General features: G+C 37.1%; 17 non-coding genes across 17 annotated transcripts; all 17 read left to right on the top strand.

Annotated features, from left to right (window-relative positions):
- The first annotated feature begins 916 nt into the window (after positions 1–916).
- trnam-cau (transfer RNA methionine (anticodon CAU)) lies at positions 917–989 on the top strand. The gene has a single exon. It is a non-coding gene; the product is annotated as a tRNA-Met (tRNA).
- A 1,088-nt stretch (positions 990–2,077) lies between these two features.
- On the top strand, positions 2,078–2,150 carry trnam-cau (transfer RNA methionine (anticodon CAU)). The gene has a single exon. It is a non-coding gene; the product is annotated as a tRNA-Met (tRNA).
- Positions 2,151–3,238: 1,088 nt separating this feature from the next.
- On the top strand, positions 3,239–3,311 carry trnam-cau (transfer RNA methionine (anticodon CAU)). Its single transcript has one exon. It is a non-coding gene; the product is annotated as a tRNA-Met (tRNA).
- A 1,088-nt stretch (positions 3,312–4,399) lies between these two features.
- Positions 4,400–4,472, top strand: trnam-cau (transfer RNA methionine (anticodon CAU)). The gene has a single exon. It is a non-coding gene; the product is annotated as a tRNA-Met (tRNA).
- Positions 4,473–5,560: 1,088 nt separating this feature from the next.
- trnam-cau (transfer RNA methionine (anticodon CAU)) lies at positions 5,561–5,633 on the top strand. The gene has a single exon. It is a non-coding gene; the product is annotated as a tRNA-Met (tRNA).
- Positions 5,634–6,721: 1,088 nt separating this feature from the next.
- trnam-cau (transfer RNA methionine (anticodon CAU)) lies at positions 6,722–6,794 on the top strand. Its single transcript has one exon. It is a non-coding gene; the product is annotated as a tRNA-Met (tRNA).
- Positions 6,795–7,882: 1,088 nt separating this feature from the next.
- trnam-cau (transfer RNA methionine (anticodon CAU)) lies at positions 7,883–7,955 on the top strand. Its single transcript has one exon. It is a non-coding gene; the product is annotated as a tRNA-Met (tRNA).
- Positions 7,956–9,043: 1,088 nt separating this feature from the next.
- On the top strand, positions 9,044–9,119 carry trnae-uuc (transfer RNA glutamic acid (anticodon UUC)). The gene has a single exon. It is a non-coding gene; the product is annotated as a tRNA-Glu (tRNA).
- A 1,088-nt stretch (positions 9,120–10,207) lies between these two features.
- Positions 10,208–10,280, top strand: trnam-cau (transfer RNA methionine (anticodon CAU)). Its single transcript has one exon. It is a non-coding gene; the product is annotated as a tRNA-Met (tRNA).
- Positions 10,281–11,368: 1,088 nt separating this feature from the next.
- Positions 11,369–11,441, top strand: trnam-cau (transfer RNA methionine (anticodon CAU)). The gene has a single exon. It is a non-coding gene; the product is annotated as a tRNA-Met (tRNA).
- A 1,088-nt stretch (positions 11,442–12,529) lies between these two features.
- On the top strand, positions 12,530–12,602 carry trnam-cau (transfer RNA methionine (anticodon CAU)). Its single transcript has one exon. It is a non-coding gene; the product is annotated as a tRNA-Met (tRNA).
- A 3,492-nt stretch (positions 12,603–16,094) lies between these two features.
- On the top strand, positions 16,095–16,167 carry trnam-cau (transfer RNA methionine (anticodon CAU)). Its single transcript has one exon. It is a non-coding gene; the product is annotated as a tRNA-Met (tRNA).
- Positions 16,168–17,255: 1,088 nt separating this feature from the next.
- Positions 17,256–17,328, top strand: trnam-cau (transfer RNA methionine (anticodon CAU)). The gene has a single exon. It is a non-coding gene; the product is annotated as a tRNA-Met (tRNA).
- A 1,088-nt stretch (positions 17,329–18,416) lies between these two features.
- trnam-cau (transfer RNA methionine (anticodon CAU)) lies at positions 18,417–18,489 on the top strand. The gene has a single exon. It is a non-coding gene; the product is annotated as a tRNA-Met (tRNA).
- Positions 18,490–20,738: 2,249 nt separating this feature from the next.
- Positions 20,739–20,811, top strand: trnam-cau (transfer RNA methionine (anticodon CAU)). Its single transcript has one exon. It is a non-coding gene; the product is annotated as a tRNA-Met (tRNA).
- A 1,088-nt stretch (positions 20,812–21,899) lies between these two features.
- On the top strand, positions 21,900–21,972 carry trnam-cau (transfer RNA methionine (anticodon CAU)). The gene has a single exon. It is a non-coding gene; the product is annotated as a tRNA-Met (tRNA).
- A 1,088-nt stretch (positions 21,973–23,060) lies between these two features.
- trnam-cau (transfer RNA methionine (anticodon CAU)) lies at positions 23,061–23,133 on the top strand. The gene has a single exon. It is a non-coding gene; the product is annotated as a tRNA-Met (tRNA).
- The last annotated feature ends 220 nt before the right edge of the window (positions 23,134–23,353 follow it).

Here is a 23,353-nt window from a genome sequence, read left to right on the forward strand (position 1 = left end):
ATGGTATTCTTAATTGAGTACAACAGTAGTTGGATTTATCATATCGATTTAACAAAATATGTGTTACGTGGATTTTTATTATACTTAATATCAATCTTTGCACAAAAATTGCTCTAAGCCTGAGTCTTGCTGTTCGCTGGTTCCCTCGTTGGTGCAGTAGGCAGCACTTCATTCTCATATTCTGAAGGTCGTAAATTCGAGCCTCACACGGGGCACAGAGTTTTAGAAACTATCCAGTATCATGCATTGTGCCAATGTTTGTAAAAGAAATCGGGTATCAGTGCCATGTGTAAAGATTCTTGATTTCCAGGTTATCTTAATATTCTGAAGGTATTACTCATGAGAATCTTGTGGCTTCTGAGAAGAAATGACTTGACAGCCATAACACATGGCATTCTTCATTGAGTTCAACAGTAGTTAAATTTTTCATATTGATTTATCATAATATGTGTAACATGGATTTTTATTATACTTGATATCAATCTTAGCACAAAAAATGCTGTAAGCCTGACTCTTGCTGTTCAATGGTTCCCTTGTTGGTGCAGTAGGCAGCACTTCATTCTCATGATCTGAAGGTCGTGAGTTCGAGCCTCACTTGGGGCACAGAGTTTAAGAAACTAAATTGTATCATGCATTGTAAAAATGTTTGTAAAAAAAATCGGATACCAGTGCCCGGTTTGAAGATTCTTGATTTCCAGGCTATCTTAATATTCCGAAGCTATTACTTATGAGAATCTTGTTGCTTCTGGGAAGAAATGACTTGACAGCCACAAAACATGGCATTCCTAATTGTGTACAACAGTAGTTCAATTTGTCATATTGATTTAACATTATATGTGTAACATGGATTTCTATTATACATTAAATTGATCTAAGCGCAAAAATTGGTATGAGCCTGAATAGTTATGTTATTGCTGCCTCGTTGGCGCAGTAGGCAGCGCGTCAGTCTCATAATCTGAAGGTCGTGAGTTCGAGCCTCACACGGGGCATAGAGTTTTAGAAACTAACGAGTATCATGCATTGTAAAAATGTTTGCAAAAAAATCGGATACCAGTGCCCGGTTGAAAGAAACTTCATTTCCAGGCTGTCTTAATATACTGAAGGTAAGACTTGTGAGAATCTTGTGGCTTCTGAGAAGAAATGACTTGACAGCCATAAAACATGGTATTCTTAATTGAGTACAACAGTAGTTGGATTTATCATATCGATTTAACAAAATATGTGTTACGTGGATTTTTATTATACTTAATATCAATCTTTGCACAAAAATTGCTCTAAGCCTGAGTCTTGCTGTTCGCTGGTTCCCTCGTTGGTGCAGTAGGCAGCACTTCATTCTCATATTCTGAAGGTCGTAAATTCGAGCCTCACACGGGGCACAGAGTTTTAGAAACTATCCAGTATCATACATTGTGCCAATGTTTGTAAAATAAATCGGGTATCAGTGCCATGTGTAAAGATTCTTGATTTCCAGGTTATCTTAATATTCTGAAGGTATTACTCATGAGAATCTTGTGGCTTCTGAGAAGAAATGACTTGACAGCCATAACACATGGCATTCTTCATTGAGTTCAACAGTAGTTAAATTTTTCATATTGATTTATCATAATATGTGTAACATGGATTTTTATTATACTTGATATCAATCTTAGCACAAAAAATGCTGTAAGCCTGACTCTTGCTGTTCAATGGTTCCCTTGTTGGTGCAGTAGGCAGCACTTCATTCTCATGATCTGAAGGTCGTGAGTTCGAGCCTCACTTGGGGCACAGAGTTTAAGAAACTAAATTGTATCATGCATTGTAAAAATGTTTGTAAAAAAAATCGGATACCAGTGCCCGTTTTGAAGATTCTTGATTTCCAGGCTATCTTAATATTCCGAAGCTATTACTTATGAGAATCTTGTTGCTTCTGGGAAGAAATGACTTGACAGCCACAAAACATGGCATTCCTAATTGTGTACAACAGTAGTTCAATTTGTCATATTGATTTAACATTATATGTGTAACATGGATTTCTATTATACATTAAATCGATCTAAGCGCAAAAATTGGTATGAGCCTGAATAGTTATGTTATTGCTGCCTCGTTGGCGCAGTAGGCAGCGCGTCAGTCTCATAATCTGAAGGTCGTGAGTTCGAGCCTCACACGGGGCATTGTGTTTTAGAAACTAACGAGTATCATGCATTGTAAAAATGTTTGTAAAAAAATCGGATACCAGTGCCCGGTTGAAAGAAACTTCATTTCCAGGCTGTCTTAATATACTGAAGGTAAGACTTGTGAGAATCTTGTGACTTCTGAGAAGAAATGACTTGACAGCCATAAAACATGGTATTCTTAATTGAGTACAACAGTAGTTGGATTTATCATATCGATTTAACAAAATATGTGTTACGTGGATTTTTATTATACTTAATATCAATCTTTGCACAAAAATTGCTCTAAGCCTGAGTCTTGCTGTTCGCTGGTTCCCTCGTTGGTGCAGTAGGCAGCACTTCATTCTCATATTCTGAAGGTCGTAAATTCGAGCCTCACACGGGGCACAGAGTTTTAGAAACTATCCAGTATCATGCATTGTGCCAATGTTTGTAAAAGAAATCGGGTATCAGTGCCATGTGTAAAGATTCTTGATTTCCAGGTTATCTTAATATTCTGAAGGTATTACTCATGAGAATCTTGTGGCTTCTGAGAAGAAATGACTTGACAGCCATAACACATGGCATTCTTCATTGAGTTCAACAGTAGTTAAATTTTTCATATTGATTTATCATAATATGTGTAACATGGATTTTTATTATACTTGATATCAATCTTAGCACAAAAAATGCTGTAAGCCTGACTCTTGCTGTTCAATGGTTCCCTTGTTGGTGCAGTAGGCAGCACTTCATTCTCATGATCTGAAGGTCGTGAGTTCGAGCCTCACTTGGGGCACAGAGTTTAAGAAACTAAATTGTATCATGCATTGTAAAAATGTTTGTAAAAAAAATCGGATACCAGTGCCCGGTTTGAAGATTCTTGATTTCCAGGCTATCTTAATATTCCGAAGCTATTACTTATGAGAATCTTGTTGCTTCTGGGAAGAAATGACTTGACAGCCACAAAACATGGCATTCCTAATTGTGTACAACAGTAGTTCAATTTGTCATATTGATTTAACATTATATGTGTAACATGGATTTCTATTATACATTAAATTGATCTAAGCGCAAAAATTGGTATGAGCCTGAATAGTTATTTTATTGCTGCCTCGTTGGCGCAGTAGGCAGCGCGTCAGTCTCATAATCTGAAGGTCGTGAGTTCGAGCCTCACACGGGGCATAGTGTTTTAGAAACTAACGAGTATCATGCATTGTAAAAATGTTTGTAAAAAAATCGGATACCAGTGCCCGGTTGAAAGAAACTTCATTTCCAGGCTGTCTTAATATACTGAAGGTAAGACTTGTGAGAATCTTGTGGCTTCTGAGAAGAAATGACTTGACAGCCATAAAACATGGTATTCTTAATTGAGTACAACAGTAGTTGGATTTATCATATCGATTTAACAAAATATGTGTTACGTGGATTTTTATTATACTTAATATCAATCTTTGCACAAAAATTGCTCTAAGCCTGAGTCTTGCTGTTCGCTGGTTCCCTCGTTGGTGCAGTAGGCAGCACTTCATTCTCATATTCTGAAGGTCGTAAATTCGAGCCTCACACGGGGCACAGAGTTTTAGAAACTATCCAGTATCATGCATTGTGCCAATGTTTGTAAAAGAAATCGGGTATCAGTGCCATGTGTAAAGATTCTTGATTTCCAGGTTATCTTAATATTCTGAAGGTATTACTCATGAGAATCTTGTGGCTTCTGAGAAGAAATGACTTGACAGCCATAACACATGGCATTCTTCATTGAGTTCAACAGTAGTTAAATTTTTCATATTGATTTATCATAATATGTGTAACATGGATTTTTATTATACTTGATATCAATCTTAGCACAAAAAATGCTGTAAGCCTGACTCTTGCTGTTCAATGGTTCCCTTGTTGGTGCAGTAGGCAGCACTTCATTCTCATGATCTGAAGGTCGTGAGTTCGAGCCTCACTTGGGGCACAGAGTTTAAGAAACTAAATTGTATCATGCATTGTAAAAATGTTTGTAAAAAAAATCGGATACCAGTGCCCGTTTTGAAGATTCTTGATTTCCAGGCTATCTTAATATTCCGAAGCTATTACTTATGAGAATCTTGTTGCTTCTGGGAAGAAATGACTTGACAGCCACAAAACATGGCATTCCTAATTGTGTACAACAGTAGTTCAATTTGTCATATTGATTTAACATTATATGTGTAACATGGATTTCTATTATACATTAAATCGATCTAAGCGCAAAAATTGGTATGAGCCTGAATAGTTATGTTATTGCTGCCTCGTTGGCGCAGTAGGCAGCGCGTCAGTCTCATAATCTGAAGGTCGTGAGTTCGAGCCTCACACGGGGCATTGTGTTTTAGAAACTAACGAGTATCATGCATTGTAAAAATGTTTGTAAAAAAATCGGATACCAGTGCCCGGTTGAAAGAAACTTCATTTCCAGGCTGTCTTAATATACTGAAGGTAAGACTTGTGAGAATCTTGTGGCTTCTGAGAAGAAATGACTTGACAGCCATAAAACATGGTATTCTTAATTGAGTACAACAGTAGTTGGATTTATCATATCGATTTAACAAAATATGTGTTACGTGGATTTTTATTATACTTAATATCAATCTTTGCACAAAAATTGCTCTAAGCCTGAGTCTTGCTGTTCGCTGGTTCCCTCGTTGGTGCAGTAGGCAGCACTTCATTCTCATATTCTGAAGGTCGTAAATTCGAGCCTCACACGGGGCACAGAGTTTTAGAAACTATCCAGTATCATGCATTGTGCCAATGTTTGTAAAAGAAATCGGGTATCAGTGCCATGTGTAAAGATTCTTGATTTCCAGGTTATCTTAATATTCTGAAGGTATTACTCATGAGAATCTTGTGGCTTCTGAGAAGAAATGACTTGACAGCCATAACACATGGCATTCTTCATTGAGTTCAACAGTAGTTAAATTTTTCATATTGATTTATCATAATATGTGTAACATGGATTTTTATTATACTTGATATCAATCTTAGCACAAAAAATGCTGTAAGCCTGACTCTTGCTGTTCAATGGTTCCCTTGTTGGTGCAGTAGGCAGCACTTCATTCTCATGATCTGAAGGTCGTGAGTTCGAGCCTCACTTGGGGCACAGAGTTTAAGAAACTAAATTGTATCATGCATTGTAAAAATGTTTGTAAAAAAAATCGGATACCAGTGCCCGGTTTGAAGATTCTTGATTTCCAGGCTATCTTAATATTCCGAAGCTATTACTTATGAGAATCTTGTTGCTTCTGGGAAGAAATGACTTGACAGCCACAAAACATGGCATTCCTAATTGTGTACAACAGTAGTTCAATTTGTCATATTGATTTAACATTATATGTGTAACATGGATTTCTATTATACATTAAATTGATCTAAGCGCAAAAATTGGTATGAGCCTGAATAGTTATTTTATTGCTGCCTCGTTGGCGCAGTAGGCAGCGCGTCAGTCTCATAATCTGAAGGTCGTGAGTTCGAGCCTCACACGGGGCATAGTGTTTTAGAAACTAACGAGTATCATGCATTGTAAAAATGTTTGTAAAAAAATCGGATACCAGTGCCCGGTTGAAAGAAACTTCATTTCCAGGCTGTCTTAATATACTGAAGGTAAGACTTGTGAGAATCTTGTGGCTTCTGAGAAGAAATGACTTGACAGCCATAAAACATGGTATTCTTAATTGAGTACAACAGTAGTTGGATTTATCATATCGATTTAACAAAATATGTGTTACGTGGATTTTTATTATACTTAATATCAATCTTTGCACAAAAATTGCTCTAAGCCTGAGTCTTGCTGTTCGCTGGTTCCCTCGTTGGTGCAGTAGGCAGCACTTCATTCTCATATTCTGAAGGTCGTAAATTCGAGCCTCACACGGGGCACAGAGTTTTAGAAACTATCCAGTATCATGCATTGTGCCAATGTTTGTAAAAGAAATCGTGTATCAGTGCCATGTGTAAAGATTCTTGATTTCCAGGTTATCTTAATATTCTGAAGGTATTACTCATGAGAATCTTGTGGCTTCTGAGAAGAAATGACTTGACAGCCATAACACATGGCATTCTTCATTGAGTTCAACAGTAGTTAAATTTTTCATATTGATTTATCATAATATGTGTAACATGGATTTTTATTATACTTGATATCAATCTTAGCACAAAAAATGCTGTAAGCCTGACTCTTGCTGTTCAATGGTTCCCTTGTTGGTGCAGTAGGCAGCACTTCATTCTCATGATCTGAAGGTCGTGAGTTCGAGCCTCACTTGGGGCACAGAGTTTAAGAAACTAAATTGTATCATGCATTGTAAAAATGTTTGTAAAAAAAATCGGATACCAGTGCCCGGTTTGAAGATTCTTGATTTCCAGGCTATCTTAATATTCCGAAGCTATTACTTATGAGAATCTTGTTGCTTCTGGGAAGAAATGACTTGACAGCCACAAAACATGGCATTCCTAATTGTGTACAACAGTAGTTCAATTTGTCATATTGATTTAACATTATATGTGTAACATGGATTTCTATTATACATTAAATCGATCTAAGCGCAAAAATTGGTATGAGCCTGAATAGTAATGTTATTGCTGCCTCGTTGGCGCAGTAGGCAGCGCGTCAGTCTCATAATCTGAAGGTCGTGAGTTCGAGCCTCACACGGGGCATAGTGTTTTAGAAACTAACGAGTATCATGCATTGTAAAAATGTTTGTAAAAAAATCGGATACCAGTGCCCGGTTGAAAGAAACTTCATTTCCAGGCTGTCTTAATATACTGAAGGTAAGACTTGTGAGAATCTTGTGGCTTCTGAGAAGAAATGACTTGACAGCCATAAAACATGGTATTCTTAATTGAGTACAACAGTAGTTGGATTTATCATATCGATTTAACAAAATATGTGTTACGTGGATTTTTATTATACTTAATATCAATCTTTGCACAAAAATTGCTCTAAGCCTGAGTCTTGCTGTTCGCTGGTTCCCTCGTTGGTGCAGTAGGCAGCACTTCATTCTCATATTCTGAAGGTCGTAAATTCGAGCCTCACACGGGGCACAGAGTTTTAGAAACTATCCAGTATCATGCATTGTGCCAATGTTTGTAAAAGAAATCGTGTATCAGTGCCATGTGTAAAGATTCTTGATTTCCAGGTTATCTTAATATTCTGAAGGTATTACTCATGAGAATCTTGTGGCTTCTGAGAAGAAATGACTTGACAGCCATAACACATGGCATTCTTCATTGAGTTCAACAGTAGTTAAATTTTTCATATTGATTTATCATAATATGTGTAACATGGATTTTTATTATACTTGATATCAATCTTAGCACAAAAAATGCTGTAAGCCTGACTCTTGCTGTTCAATGGTTCCCTTGTTGGTGCAGTAGGCAGCACTTCATTCTCATGATCTGAAGGTCGTGAGTTCGAGCCTCACTTGGGGCACAGAGTTTAAGAAACTAAATTGTATCATGCATTGTAAAAATGTTTGTAAAAAAAATCGGATACCAGTGCCCGGTTTGAAGATTCTTGATTTCCAGGCTATCTTAATATTCCGAAGCTATTACTTATGAGAATCTTGTTGCTTCTGGGAAGAAATGACTTGACAGCCACAAAACATGGCATTCCTAATTGTGTACAACAGTAGTTCAATTTGTCATATTGATTTAACATTATATGTGTAACATGGATTTCTATTATACATTAAATTGATCTAAGCGCAGAAATTGGTATGAGCCTGAATAGTTATGTTATTGCTGCCTCGTTGGCGCAGTAGGCAGCGCGTCAGTCTCATAATCTGAAGGTCGTGAGTTCGAGCCTCACACGGGGCATAGTGTTTTAGAAACTAACGAGTATCATGCATTGTAAAAATGTTTGTAAAAAAATCGGATACCAGTGCCCGGTTGAAAGAAACTTCATTTCCAGGCTGTCTTAATATACTGAAGGTAAGACTTGTGAGAATCTTGTGGCTTCTGAGAAGAAATGACTTGACAGCCATAAAACATGGTATTCTTAATTGAGTACAACAGTAGTTGGATTTATCATATCGATTTAACAAAATATGTGTTACGTGGATTTTTATTATACTTAATATCAATCTTTGCACAAAAATTGCTCTAAGCCTGAGTCTTGCTGTTCGCTGGTTCCCTCGTTGGTGCAGTAGGCAGCACTTCATTCTCATATTCTGAAGGTCGTAAATTCGAGCCTCACACGGGGCACAGAGTTTTAGAAACTATCCAGTATCATACATTGTGCCAATGTTTGTAAAAGAAATCGGGTATCAGTGCCATGTGTAAAGATTCTTGATTTCCAGGTTATCTTAATATTCTGAAGGTATTACTCATGAGAATCTTGTGGCTTCTGAGAAGAAATGACTTGACAGCCATAACACATGGCATTCTTCATTGAGTTCAACAGTAGTTAAATTTTTCATATTGATTTATCATAATATGTGTAACATGGATTTTTATTATACTTGATATCAATCTTAGCACAAAAAATGCTGTAAGCCTGACTCTTGCTGTTCAATGGTTCCCTTGTTGGTGCAGTAGGCAGCACTTCATTCTCATGATCTGAAGGTCGTGAGTTCGAGCCTCACTTGGGGCACAGAGTTTAAGAAACTAAATTGTATCATGCATTGTAAAAATGTTTGTAAAAAAAATCGGATACCAGTGCCCGTTTTGAAGATTCTTGATTTCCAGGCTATCTTAATATTCCGAAGCTATTACTTATGAGAATCTTGTTGCTTCTGGGAAGAAATGACTTGACAGCCACAAAACATGGCATTCCTAATTGTGTACAACAGTAGTTCAATTTGTCATATTGATTTAACATTATATGTGTAACATGGATTTCTATTATACATTAAATCGATCTAAGCGCAAAAATTGGTATGAGCCTGAATAGTTATGTTATTGCTGCCTCGTTGGCGCAGTAGGCAGCGCGTCACGACCTTCATAATCTGAAGGTCGTGAGTTCGAGCCTCACACGGGGCATAGTGTTTTAGAAACTAACGAGTATCATGCATTGTAAAAATGTTTGTAAAAAAATCGGATACCAGTGCCCGGTTGAAAGAAACTTCATTTCCAGGCTGTCTTAATATACTGAAGGTAAGACTTGTGAGAATCTTGTGGCTTCTGAGAAGAAATGACTTGACAGCCATAAAACATGGTATTCTTAATTGAGTACAACAGTAGTTGGATTTATCATATCGATTTAACAAAATATGTGTTACGTGGATTTTTATTATACTTAATATCAATCTTTGCACAAAAATTGCTCTAAGCCTGAGTCTTGCTGTTCGCTGGTTCCCTCGTTGGTGCAGTAGGCAGCACTTCATTCTCATATTCTGAAGGTCGTAAATTCGAGCCTCACACGGGGCACAGAGTTTTAGAAACTATCCAGTATCATGCATTGTGCCAATGTTTGTAAAAGAAATCGGGTATCAGTGCCATGTGTAAAGATTCTTGATTTCCAGGTTATCTTAATATTCTGAAGGTATTACTCATGAGAATCTTGTGGCTTCTGAGAAGAAATGACTTGACAGCCATAACACATGGCATTCTTCATTGAGTTCAACAGTAGTTAAATTTTTCATATTGATTTATCATAATATGTGTAACATGGATTTTTATTATACTTGATATCAATCTTAGCACAAAAAATGCTGTAAGCCTGACTCTTGCTGTTCAATGGTTCCCTTGTTGGTGCAGTAGGCAGCACTTCATTCTCATGATCTGAAGGTCGTGAGTTCGAGCCTCACTTGGGGCACAGAGTTTAAGAAACTAAATTGTATCATGCATTGTAAAAATGTTTGTAAAAAAAATCGGATACCAGTGCCCGGTTTGAAGATTCTTGATTTCCAGGCTATCTTAATATTCCGAAGCTATTACTTATGAGAATCTTGTTGCTTCTGGGAAGAAATGACTTGACAGCCACAAAACATGGCATTCCTAATTGTGTACAACAGTAGTTCAATTTGTCATATTGATTTAACATTATATGTGTAACATGGATTTCTATTATACATTAAATTGATCTAAGCGCAAAAATTGGTATGAGCCTGAATAGTTATTTTATTGCTGCCTCGTTGGCGCAGTAGGCAGCGCGTCAGTCTCATAATCTGAAGGTCGTGAGTTCGAGCCTCACACGGGGCATAGTGTTTTAGAAACTAACGAGTATCATGCATTGTAAAAATGTTTGTAAAAAAATCGGATACCAGTGCCCGGTTGAAAGAAACTTCATTTCCAGGCTGTCTTAATATACTGAAGGTAAGACTTGTGAGAATCTTGTGGCTTCTGAGAAGAAATGACTTGACAGCCATAAAACATGGTATTCTTAATTGAGTACAACAGTAGTTGGATTTATCATATCGATTTAACAAAATATGTGTTACGTGGATTTTTATTATACTTAATATCAATCTTTGCACAAAAATTGCTCTAAGCCTGAGTCTTGCTGTTCGCTGGTTCCCTCGTTGGTGCAGTAGGCAGCACTTCATTCTCATATTCTGAAGGTCGTAAATTCGAGCCTCACACGGGGCACAGAGTTTTAGAAACTATCCAGTATCATGCATTGTGCCAATGTTTGTAAAAGAAATCGGGTATCAGTGCCATGTGTAAAGATTCTTGATTTCCAGGTTATCTTAATATTCTGAAGGTATTACTCATGAGAATCTTGTGGCTTCTGAGAAGAAATGACTTGACAGCCATAACACATGGCATTCTTCATTGAGTTCAACAGTAGTTAAATTTTTCATATTGATTTATCATAATATGTGTAACATGGATTTTTATTATACTTGATATCAATCTTAGCACAAAAAATGCTGTAAGCCTGACTCTTGCTGTTCAATGGTTCCCTTGTTGGTGCAGTAGGCAGCACTTCATTCTCATGATCTGAAGGTCGTGAGTTCGAGCCTCACTTGGGGCACAGAGTTTAAGAAACTAAATTGTATCATGCATTGTAAAAATGTTTGTAAAAAAAATCGGATACCAGTGCCCGGTTTGAAGATTCTTGATTTCCAGGCTATCTTAATATTCCGAAGCTATTACTTATGAGAATCTTGTTGCTTCTGGGAAGAAATGACTTGACAGCCACAAAACATGGCATTCCTAATTGTGTACAACAGTAGTTCAATTTGTCATATTGATTTAACATTATATGTGTAACATGGATTTCTATTATACATTAAATTGATCTAAGCGCAAAAATTGGTATGAGCCTGAATAGTTATTTTATTGCTGCCTCGTTGGCGCAGTAGGCAGCGCGTCAGTCTCATAATCTGAAGGTCGTGAGTTCGAGCCTCACACGGGGCATAGTGTTTTAGAAACTAACGAGTATCATGCATTGTAAAAATGTTTGTAAAAAAATCGGATACCAGTGCCCGGTTGAAAGAAACTTCATTTCCAGGCTGTCTTAATATACTGAAGGTAAGACTTGTGAGAATCTTGTGGCTTCTGAGAAGAAATGACTTGACAGCCATAAAACATGGTATTCTTAATTGAGTACAACAGTAGTTGGATTTATCATATCGATTTAACAAAATATGTGTTACGTGGATTTTTATTATACTTAATATCAATCTTTGCACAAAAATTGCTCTAAGCCTGAGTCTTGCTGTTCGCTGGTTCCCTCGTTGGTGCAGTAGGCAGCACTTCATTCTCATATTCTGAAGGTCGTAAATTCGAGCCTCACACGGGGCACAGAGTTTTAGAAACTATCCAGTATCATACATTGTGCCAATGTTTGTAAAAGAAATCGGGTATCAGTGCCATGTGTAAAGATTCTTGATTTCCAGGTTATCTTAATATTCTGAAGGTATTACTCATGAGAATCTTGTGGCTTCTGAGAAGAAATGACTTGACAGCCATAACACATGGCATTCTTCATTGAGTTCAACAGTAGTTAAATTTTTCATATTGATTTATCATAATATGTGTAACATGGATTTTTATTATACTTGATATCAATCTTAGCACAAAAAATGCTGTAAGCCTGACTCTTGCTGTTCAATGGTTCCCTTGTTGGTGCAGTAGGCAGCACTTCATTCTCATGAACTGAAGGTCGTGAGATCGAGCCTCACTTGGGGCACAGAGTTTAAGAAACTAAATTGTATCATGCATTGTAAAAATGTTTGTAAAAAAAATCGGATACCAGTGCCCGTTTTGAAGATTCTTGATTTCCAGGCTATCTTAATATTCCGAAGCTATTACTTATGAGAATCTTGTTGCTTCTGGGAAGAAATGACTTGACAGCCACAAAACATGGCATTCCTAATTGTGTACAACAGTAGTTCAATTTGTCATATTGATTTAACATTATATGTGTAACATGGATTTCTATTATACATTAAATCGATCTAAGCGCAAAAATTGGTATGAGCCTGAATAGTTATGTTATTGCTGCCTCGTTGGCGCAGTAGGCAGCGCGTCAGTCTCATAATCTGAAGGTCGTGAGTTCGAGCCTCACACGGGGCATAGTGTTTTAGAAACTAACGAGTATCATGCATTGTAAAAATGTTTGTAAAAAAATCGGATACCAGTGCCCGGTTGAAAGAAACTTCATTTCCAGGCTGTCTTAATATACTGAAGGTAAGACTCATGAGAATCTTGTGGCTTCTGAGAAGAAATGACTTGACAGCCATAACACATGGCATTCTTCATTGAGTTGAAGGTAAGACTTGTGAGAATCTTGTGGCTTCTGAGAAGAAATGACTTGACAGCCATAAAACATGGTATTCTTAATTGAGTACAACAGTAGTTGGATTTATCATATTGATTTAACAAAATATGTGTTACGTGGATTTTTATTATACTTAATATCAATCTTTGCACAAAAATTGCTCTAAGCCTGAGTCTTGCTGTTCGCTGGTTCCCTCGTTGGTGCAGTAGGCAGCACTTCATTCTCATGTTCTGAAGGTCGTAAATTCGAGCCTCACACGGGGCACAGAGTTTTAGAAACCATCCAGTATCATGCATTGTGCCAATGTTTGTAAAAGAAATCGGGTATCAGTGCCATGTGTAAAGATTCTTGATTTCCAGGTTATCTTAATATTCTGAAGGTTTTACTCATGAGAATCTTGTGGCTTCTGAGAAGAAATGACTTGACAGCCATAACACATGGCATTCTTCATTGAGTTCAACAGTAGTTAAATTGTTCATATTGATTTATCATAATATGTGTAACATGGATTTTTATTATACTTGATATCAATCTTAGCACAAAAAATGCTGTAAGCCTGACTCTTGCTGTTCAATGGTTCCCATGTTGGTGCAGTAGGCAGCACTTCATTCTCATGATCTGAAGGTCGTGAGTTCGAGCCTCACTTGGGGCACAGAGTTTAAGAAACTAAATTGTATCATGCATTGTAAAAATGTTTGTAAAAAAAATCGGATACCAGTGCCCGGTTTAAAGATTCTTGATTTCCAGGCTATCTTAATATTCCGAAGCTATTACTTATGAGAATCTTGTTGCTTCTGGGAAGAAATGACTTGACAGCCACAAAACATGGCATTCCTAATTGTGTACAACAGTAGTTCAATTTGTCATATTGATTTGACATTATATGTGTAACATGGATTTCTATTATACATTAAATCGATCTAAGCGCAAAAATTGGTATGAGCCTGAATAGGTAAGTTATGGCTGCCTCGTTGGCGCAGTAGGCAGCGCGTCAGTCTCATAATCTGAAGGTCGTGAGTTCGTGCCTCACACGGGGCATTGTCTTTTAGAAACTAACGAGTATCATGCATTGTAAAAATGTTTGTAAAAAAATCGGATACCAGTGCCCGGTTGAAAGAAACTTCATTTCCAGGCTGTCTTAATATACTGAAGGTAAGACTTGTGAGAATCTTGTGGCTTCTGAGAAGAAATGACTTGACAGCCATAAAACATGGTATTCTTAATTGAGTACAACAGTAGTTGGATTTATCATATTGATTTAACAAAATATGTGTTACGTGGATTTTTATTATACTTAATATCAATCTTTGCACAAAAATTGCTCTAAGCCTGAGTCTTGCTGTTCGCTGGTTCCCTCGTTGGTGCAGTAGGCAGCACTTCATTCTCATATTCTGAAGGTCGTAAATTCGAGCCTCACACGGGGCATAGTGTTTTAGAAACTATCCAGTATCATGCATTGTGCCAATGTTTGTAAAAGAAATCGGGTATCAGTGCCATGTGTAAAGATTCTTGATTTCCAGGTTATCTTAATATTCTGAAGGTATTACTCATGAGAATCTTGTGGCTTCTGAGAAGAAATGACTTGACAGCCATAACACATGGCATTCTTCATTGAGTTCAACAGTAGTTAAATTTTTCATATTGATTTATCATAATATGTGTAACATGGATTTTTATTATACTTGATATCAATCTTAGCACAAAAAATGCTGTAAGCCTGACTCTTGCTGTTCAATGGTTCCCTTGTTGGTGCAGTAGGCAGCACTTCATTCTCATGATCTGAAGGTCGTGAGTTCGAGCCTCACTTGGGGCACAGAGTTTAAGAAACTAAATTGTATCATGCATTGTAAAAATGTTTGTAAAAAAAATCGGATACCAGTGCCCGGTTTGAAGATTCTTGATTTCCAGGCTATCTTAATATTCCGAAGCTATTACTTATGAGAATCTTGTTGCTTCTGGGAAGAAATGACTTGACAGCCACAAAACATGGCATTCCTAATTGTGTACAACAGTAGTTCAATTTGTCATATTGATTTAACATTATATGTGTAACATGGATTTCTATTATACATTAAATCGATCTAAGCGCAAAAATTGGTATGAGCCTGAATAGTAATGTTATTGCTGCCTCGTTGGCGCAGTAGGCAGCGCGTCAGTCTCATAATCTGAAGGTCGTGCGTTCGAGCCTCACACGGGGCACTGTGTTTTAGAAACTAACGAGTATCATGCATTGTAAAAATGTTTGTAAAAAAATCGGATACCAGTGCCCGGTTGAAAGAAACTTCATTTCCAGGCTGTCTTAATATACTGAAGGTAAGACTTGTGAGAATCTTGTGGCTTCTGAGAAGAAATGACTTGACAGCCATAAAACATGGTATTCTTAATTGAGTACAACAGTAGTTGGATTTATCATATTGATTTAACAAAATATGTGTTACGTGGATTTTTATTATACTTAATATCAATCTTTGCACAAAAATTGCTCTAAGCCTGAGTCTTGCTGTTCGCTGGTTCCCTCGTTGGTGCAGTAGGCAGCACTTCATTCTCATGTTCTGAAGGTCGTAAATTCGAGCCTCACACGGGGCACAGAGTTTTAGAAACTATCCAGTATCATGCATTGTGCCAATGTTTGTAAAAGAAATCGGGTATCAGTGCCATGTGTAAAGATTCTTGATTTCCAGGTTATCTTAATATTCTGAAGGTATTACTCATGAGAATCTTGTGGCTTCTGAGAAGAAATGACTTGACAGCCATAACACATGGCATTCTTCATTGAGTTCAACAGTAGTTACATTTTTCATATTGATTTATCATAATATGTGTAACATGGATTTTTATTATACTTGATATCAATCTTAGCACAAAAAATGCTGTAAGCCTGACTCTTGCTGTTCAATGTTTCCCTTGTTGGTGCAGTAGGCAGCACTTCATTCTCATGATCTGAAGGTCGTGAGTTCGAGCCTCACTTGGGGCACAGAGTTTAAGAAACTAAATTGTATCATGCATTGTAAAAATGTTTGTAAAAAAAATCGGATACCAGTGCCCGGTTTAAAGATTCTTGATTTCCAGGCTATCTTAATATTCCGAAGCTATTACTTATGAGAATCTTGTTGCTTCTGGGAAGAAATGACTTGACAGCCATAAAACATGGCATTCCTAATTGTGTACAACAGTAGTTCAATTTGTCATATTGATTTGACATTATATGTGTAACATGGATTTCTATTATACATTAAATCGATCTAAGCGCAAAAATTGGTATGAGCCTGAATAGGTAAGTTATGGCTGCCTCGTTGGCGCAGTAGGCAGCGCGTCAGTCTCATAATCTGAAGGTCGTGAGTTCGAGCCTCACACGGGGCATTGTGTTTTAGAAACTAACGAGTATCATGCATTGTAAAAATGTTTGTAAAAAAATCGGATACCAGTGCCCGGTTGAAAGAAACTTCATTTCCAGGCTGTCTTAATATACTGAAGGTAAGACTTGTGAGAATCTTGTGGCTTCTGAGAAGAAATGACTTGACAGCCATAAAACATGGTATTCTTAATTGAGTACAACAGTAGTTGGATTTATCATATTGATTTAACAAAATATGTGTTACGTGGATTTTTATTATACTTAATATCAATCTTTGCACAAAAATTGCTCTAAGCCTGAGTCTTGCTGTTCGCTGGTTCCCTCGTTGGTGCAGTAGGCAGCACTTCATTCTCATGTTCTGAAGGTCGTAAATTCGAGCCTCACACGGGGCACAGAGTTTTAGAAACCATCCAGTATCATGCATTGTGCCAATGTTTGTAAAAGAAATCGGGTATCAGTGCCATGTGTAAAGATTCTTGATTTCCAGGTTATCTTAATATTCTGAAGGTATTACTCATGAGAATCTTGTGGCTTCTGAGAAGAAATGACTTGACAGCCATAACACATGGCATTCTTCATTGAGTTCAACAGTAGTTAAATTGTTCATATTGATTTATCATAATATGTGTAACATGGATTTTTATTATACTTGATATCAATCTTAGCACAAAAAATGCTGTAAGCCTGACTCTTGCTGTTCAATGGTTCCCATGTTGGTGCAGTAGGCAGCACTTCATTCTCATGATCTGAAGGTCGTGAGTTCGAGCCTCACTTGGGGCACAGAGTTTAAGAAACTAAATTGTATCATGCATTGTAAAAATGTTTGTAAAAAAAATCGGATACCAGTGCCCGGTTTAAAGATTCTTGATTTCCAGGCTATCTTAATATTCCGAAGCTATTACTTATGAGAATCTTGTTGCTTCTGGGAAGAAATGACTTGACAGCCACAAAACATGGCATTCCTAATTGTGTACAACAGTAGTTCAATTTGTCATATTGATTTGACATTATATGTGTAACATGGATTTCTATTATACATTAAATCGATCTAAGCGCAAAAATTGGTATGAGCCTGAATAGGTAAGTTATGGCTGCCTCGTTGGCGCAGTAGGCAGCGCGTCAGTCTCATAATCTGAAGGTCGTGAGTTCGAGCCTCACACGGGGCATTGTCTTATAGAAACTAACGAGTATCATGCATTGTAAAAATGTTTGTAAAAAAATCGGATACCAGTGCCCGGTTGAAAGAAACTTCATTTCCAGGCTGTCTTAATATACTGAAGGTAAGACTTGTGAGAATCTTGTGGCTTCTGAGAAGAAATGACTTGACAGCCATAAAACATGGTATTCTTAATTGAGTACAACAGTAGTTGGATTTATCATATTGATTTAACAAAATATGTGTTACGTGGATTTTTATTATACTTAATATCAATCTTTGCACAAAAATTGCTCTAAGCCTGAGTCTTGCTGTTCGCTGGTTCCCTCGTTGGTGCAGTAGGCAGCACTTCATTCTCATATTCTGAAGGTCGTAAATTCGAGCCTCACACGGGGCATAGTGTTTTAGAAACTATCCAGTATCATGCATTGTGCCAATGTTTGTAAAAGAAATCGGGTATCAGTGCCATGTGTAAAGATTCTTGATTTCCAGGTTATCTTAATATTCTGAAGGTATTACTCATGAGAATCTTGTGGCTTCTGAGAAGAAATGACTTGACAGCCATAACACATGGCATTCTTCATTGAGTTCAACAGTAGTTAAATTTTTCATATTGATTTATCATAATATGTGTAACATGGATTTTTATTATACTTGATATCAATCTTAGCACAAAAAATGCTGTAAGCCTGACTCTTGCTGTTCAATGGTTCCCTTGTTGGTGCAGTAGGCAGCACTTCATTCTCATGATCTGAAGGTCGTGAGTTCGAGCCTCACTTGGGGCACAGAGTTTAAGAAACTAAATTGTATCATGCATTGTAAAAATGTTTGTAAAAAAAATCGGATACCAGTGCCCGGTTTGAAGATTCTTGATTTCCAGGCTATCTTAATATTCCGAAGCTATTACTTATGAGAATCTTGTTGCTTCTGGGAAGAAATGACTTGACAGCCACAAAACATGGCATTCCTAATTGTGTACAACAGTAGTTCAATTTGTCATATTGATTTAACATTATATGTGTAACATGGATTTCTATTATACATTAAATCGATCTAAGCGCAAAAATTGGTATGAGCCTGAATAGTAATGTTATTGCTGCCTCGTTGGCGCAGTAGGCAGCGCGTCAGTCTCATAATCTGAAGGTCGTGAGTTCGAGCCTCACACGGGGCATAGTGTTTTAGAAACTAACGAGTATCATGCATTGTAAAAATGTTTGTAAAAAAATCGGATACCAGTGCCCGGTTGAAAGAAACTTCATTTCCAGGCTGTCTTAATATACTGAAGGTAAGACTTGTGAGAATCTTGTGGCTTCTGAGAAGAAATGACTTGACAGCCATAAAACATGGTATTCTTAATTGAGTACAACAGTAGTTGGATTTATCATATCGATTTAACAAAATATGTGTTACGTGGATTTTTATTATACTTAATATCAATCTTTGCACAAAAATTGCTCTAAGCCTGAGTCTTGCTGTTCGCTGGTTCCCTCGTTGGTGCAGTAGGCAGCACTTCATTCTCATATTCTGAAGGTCGTAAATTCGAGCCTCACACGGGGCGCAGAGTTTTAGAAACTATCCAGTATCATGCATTGTGCCAATGTTTGTAAAAGAAATCGGGTATCAGTGCCATGTGTAAAGATTCTTGATTTCCAGGTTATCTTAATATTCTGAAGGTATTACTCATGAGAATCTTGTGGCTTCTGAGAAGAAATGACTTGACAGCCATAACACATGGCATTCTTCATTGAGTTCAACAGTAGTTAAATTTTTCATATTGATTTATCATAATATGTGTAACATGGATTTTTATTATACTTGATATCAATCTTAGCACAAAAAATGCTGTAAGCCTGACTCTTGCTGTTCAATGGTTCCCTTGTTGGTGCAGTAGGCAGCACTTCATTCTCATGATCTGAAGGTCGTGAGTTCGAGCCTCACTTGGGGCACAGAGTTTAAGAAACTAAATTGTATCATGCATTGTAAAAATGTTTGTAAAAAAAATCGGATACCAGTGCCCGGTTTGAAGATTCTTGATTTCCAGGCTATCTTAATATTCCGAAGCTATTACTTATGAGAATCTTGTTGCTTCTGGGAAGAAATGACTTGACAGCCACAAAACATGGCATTCCTAATTGTGTACAACAGTAGTTCAATTTGTCATATTGATTTAACATTATATGTGTAACATGGATTTCTATTATACATTAAATTGATCTAAGCGCAAAAATTGGTATGAGCCTGAATAGTTATTTTATTGCTGCCTCGTTGGCGCAGTAGGCAGCGCGTCAGTCTCATAATCTGAAGTTCGTGAGTTCGAGCCTCACACGGGGCATAGTGTTTTAGAAACTAACGAGTATCATGCATTGTAAAAATGTTTGTAAAAAAATCGGATACCAGTGCCCGGTTGAAAGAAACTTCATTTCCAGGCTGTCTTAATATACTGAAGGTAAGACTTGTGAGAATCTTGTGGCTTCTGAGAAGAAATGACTTGACAGCCATAAAACATGGTATTCTTAATTGAGTACAACAGTAGTTGGATTTATCATATCGATTTAACAAAATATGTGTTACGTGGATTTTTATTATACTTAATATCAATCTTTGCACAAAAATTGCTCTAAGCCTGAGTCTTGCTGTTCGCTGGTTCCCTCGTTGGTGCAGTAGGCAGCACTTCATTCTCATATTCTGAAGGTCGTAAATTCGAGCCTCACACGGGGCACAGAGTTTTAGAAACTATCCAGTATCATACATTGTGCCAATGTTTGTAAAAGAAATCGGGTATCAGTGCCATGTGTAAAGATTCTTGATTTCCAGGTTATCTTAATATTCTGAAGGTATTACTCATGAGAATCTTGTGGCTTCTGAGAAGAAATGACTTGACAGCCATAACACATGGCATTCTTCATTGAGTTCAACAGTAGTTAAATTTTTCATATTGATTTATCATAATATGTGTAACATGGATTTTTATTATACTTGATATCAATCTTAGCACAAAAAATGCTGTAAGCCTGACTCTTGCTGTTCAATGGTTCCCTTGTTGGTGCAGTAGGCAGCACTTCATTCTCATGATCTGAAGGTCGTGAGTTCGAGCCTCACTTGGGGCACAGAGTTTAAGAAACTAAATTGTATCATGCATTGTAAAAATGTTTGTAAAAAAAATCGGATACCAGTGCCCGGTTTGAAGATTCTTGATTTCCAGGCTATCTTAATATTCCGAAGCTATTACTTATGAGAATCTTGTTGCTTCTGGGAAGAAATGACTTGACAGCCACAAAACATGGCATTCCTAATTGTGTACAACAGTAGTTCAATTTGTCATATTGATTTAACATTATATGTGTAACATGGATTTCTATTATACATTAAATTGATCTAAGCGCAAAAATTGGTATGAGCCTGAATAGTTATGTTATTGCTGCCTCGTTGGCGCAGTAGGCAGCGCGTCAGTCTCATAATCTGAAGGTCGTGAGTTCGAGCCTCACACGGGGCATAGTGTTTTAGAAACTAACGAGTATCATGCATTGTAAAAATGTTTGTAAAAAAATCGGATACCAGTGCCCGGTTGAAAGAAACTTCATTTCCAGGCTGTCTTAATATACTGAAGGTAAGACTTGTGAGAATCTTGTGGCTTCTGAGAAGAAATGACTTGACAGCCATAAAACATGGTATTCTTAATTGAGTACAACAGTAGTTGGATTTATCATATCGATTTAACAAAATATGTGTTACGTGGATTTTTATTATACTTAATATCAATCTTTGCACAAAAATTGCTCTAAGCCTGAGTCTTGCTGTTCGCTGGTTCCCTCGTTGGTGCAGTAGGCAGCACTTCATTCTCATATTCTGAAGGTCGTAAATTCGAGCCTCACACGGGGCACAGAGTTTTAGAAACTATCCAGTATCATGCATTGTGCCAATGTTTGTAAAAGAAATCGGGTATCAGTGCCATGTGTAAAGATTCTTGATTTCCAGGTTATCTTAATATTCTGAAGGTATTACTCATGAGAATCTTGTGGCTTCTGAGAAGAAATGACTTGACAGCCATAACACATGGCATTCTTCATTGAGTTCAACAGTAGTTAAATTTTTCATATTGATTTATCATAATATGTGTAACATGGATTTTTATTATACTTGATATCAATCTTAGCACAAAAAATGCTGTAAGCCTGACTCTTGCTGTTCAATGGTTCCCTTGTTGGTGCAGTAGGCAGCACTTCATTCTCATGATCTGAAGGTCGTGAGTTCGAGCCTCACTTGGGGCACAGAGTTTAAGAAACTAAATTGTATCATGCATTGTAAAAATGTTTGTAACAAAAATCGGATACTAGTGCCCGGTTTGAAGATTCTTGATTTCCAGGCTATCTTAATATTCCGAAGCTATTACTTATGAGAATCTTGTTGCTTCTGGGAAGAAATGACTTGACAGCCACAAAACATGGCATTCCTAATTGTGTACAACAGTAGTTCAATTTGTCATATTGATTTAACATTATATGTGTAACATGGATTTCTATTATACATTAAATTGATCTAAGCGCAAAAATTGGTATGAGCCTGAATAGTTATGTTATTGCTGCCTCGTTGGCGCAGTAGGCAGCGCGTCAGTCTCATAATCTGAAGGTCGTGAGTTCGAGCCTCACACGGGGCATAGAGTTTTAGAAACTAACGAGTATCATGCATTGTAAAAATGTTTGTAAAAAAATCGGATACCAGTGCCCGGTTGAAAGAAACTTCATTTCCAGGCTGTCTTAATATACTGAAGGTAAGACTTGTGAGAATCTTGTGGCTTCTGAGAAGAAATGACTTGACAGCCATAAAACATGGTATTCTTAATTGAGTACAACAGTAGTTGGATTTATCATATCGATTTAACAAAATATGTGTTACGTGGATTTTTATTATACTTAATATCAATCTTTGCACAAAAATTGCTCTAAGCCTGAGTCTTGCTGTTCGCTGGTTCCCTCGTTGGTGCAGTAGGCAGCACTTCATTCTCATATTCTGAAGGTCGTAAATTCGAGCCTCACACGGGGCACAGAGTTTTAGAAACTATCCAGTATCATACATTGTGCCAATGTTTGTAAAATAAATCGGGTATCAGTGCCATGTGTAAAGATTCTTGATTTCCAGGTTATCTTAATATTCTGAAGGTATTACTCATGAGAATCTTGTGGCTTCTGAGAAGAAATGACTTGACAGCCATAACACATGGCATTCTTCATTGAGTTCAACAGTAGTTAAATTTTTCATATTGATTTATCATAATATGTGTAACATGGATTTTTATTATACTTGATATCAATCTTAGCACAAAAAATGCTGTAAGCCTGACTCTTGCTGTTCAATGGTTCCCTTGTTGGTGCAGTAGGCAGCACTTCATTCTCATGATCTGAAGGTCGTGAGTTCGAGCCTCACTTGGGGCACAGAGTTTAAGAAACTAAATTGTATCATGCATTGTAAAAATGTTTGTAAAAAAAATCGGATACCAGTGCCCGTTTTGAAGATTCTTGATTTCCAGGCTATCTTAATATTCCGAAGCTATTACTTATGAGAATCTTGTTGCTTCTGGGAAGAAATGACTTGACAGCCACAAAACATGGCATTCCTAATTGTGTACAACAGTAGTTCAATTTGTCATATTGATTTAACATTATATGTGTAACATGGATTTCTATTATACATTAAATCGATCTAAGCGCAAAAATTGGTATGAGCCTGAATAGTTATGTTATTGCTGCCTCGTTGGCGCAGTAGGCAGCGCGTCAGTCTCATAATCTGAAGGTCGTGAGTTCGAGCCTCACACGGGGCATTGTGTTTTAGAAACTAACGAGTATCATGCATTGTAAAAATGTTTGTAAAAAAATCGGATACCAGTGCCCGGTTGAAAGAAACTTCATTTCCAGGCTGTCTTAATATACTGAAGGTAAGACTTGTGAGAATCTTGTGGCTTCTGAGAAGAAATGACTTGACAGCCATAAAACATGGTATTCTTAATTGAGTACAACAGTAGTTGGATTTATCATATCGAT

This window comes from Gadus macrocephalus, chromosome 18 (genome assembly GCF_031168955.1).
Source record: "Gadus macrocephalus chromosome 18, ASM3116895v1".
Taxonomy (NCBI): Eukaryota; Metazoa; Chordata; class Actinopteri; order Gadiformes; family Gadidae; genus Gadus; species Gadus macrocephalus.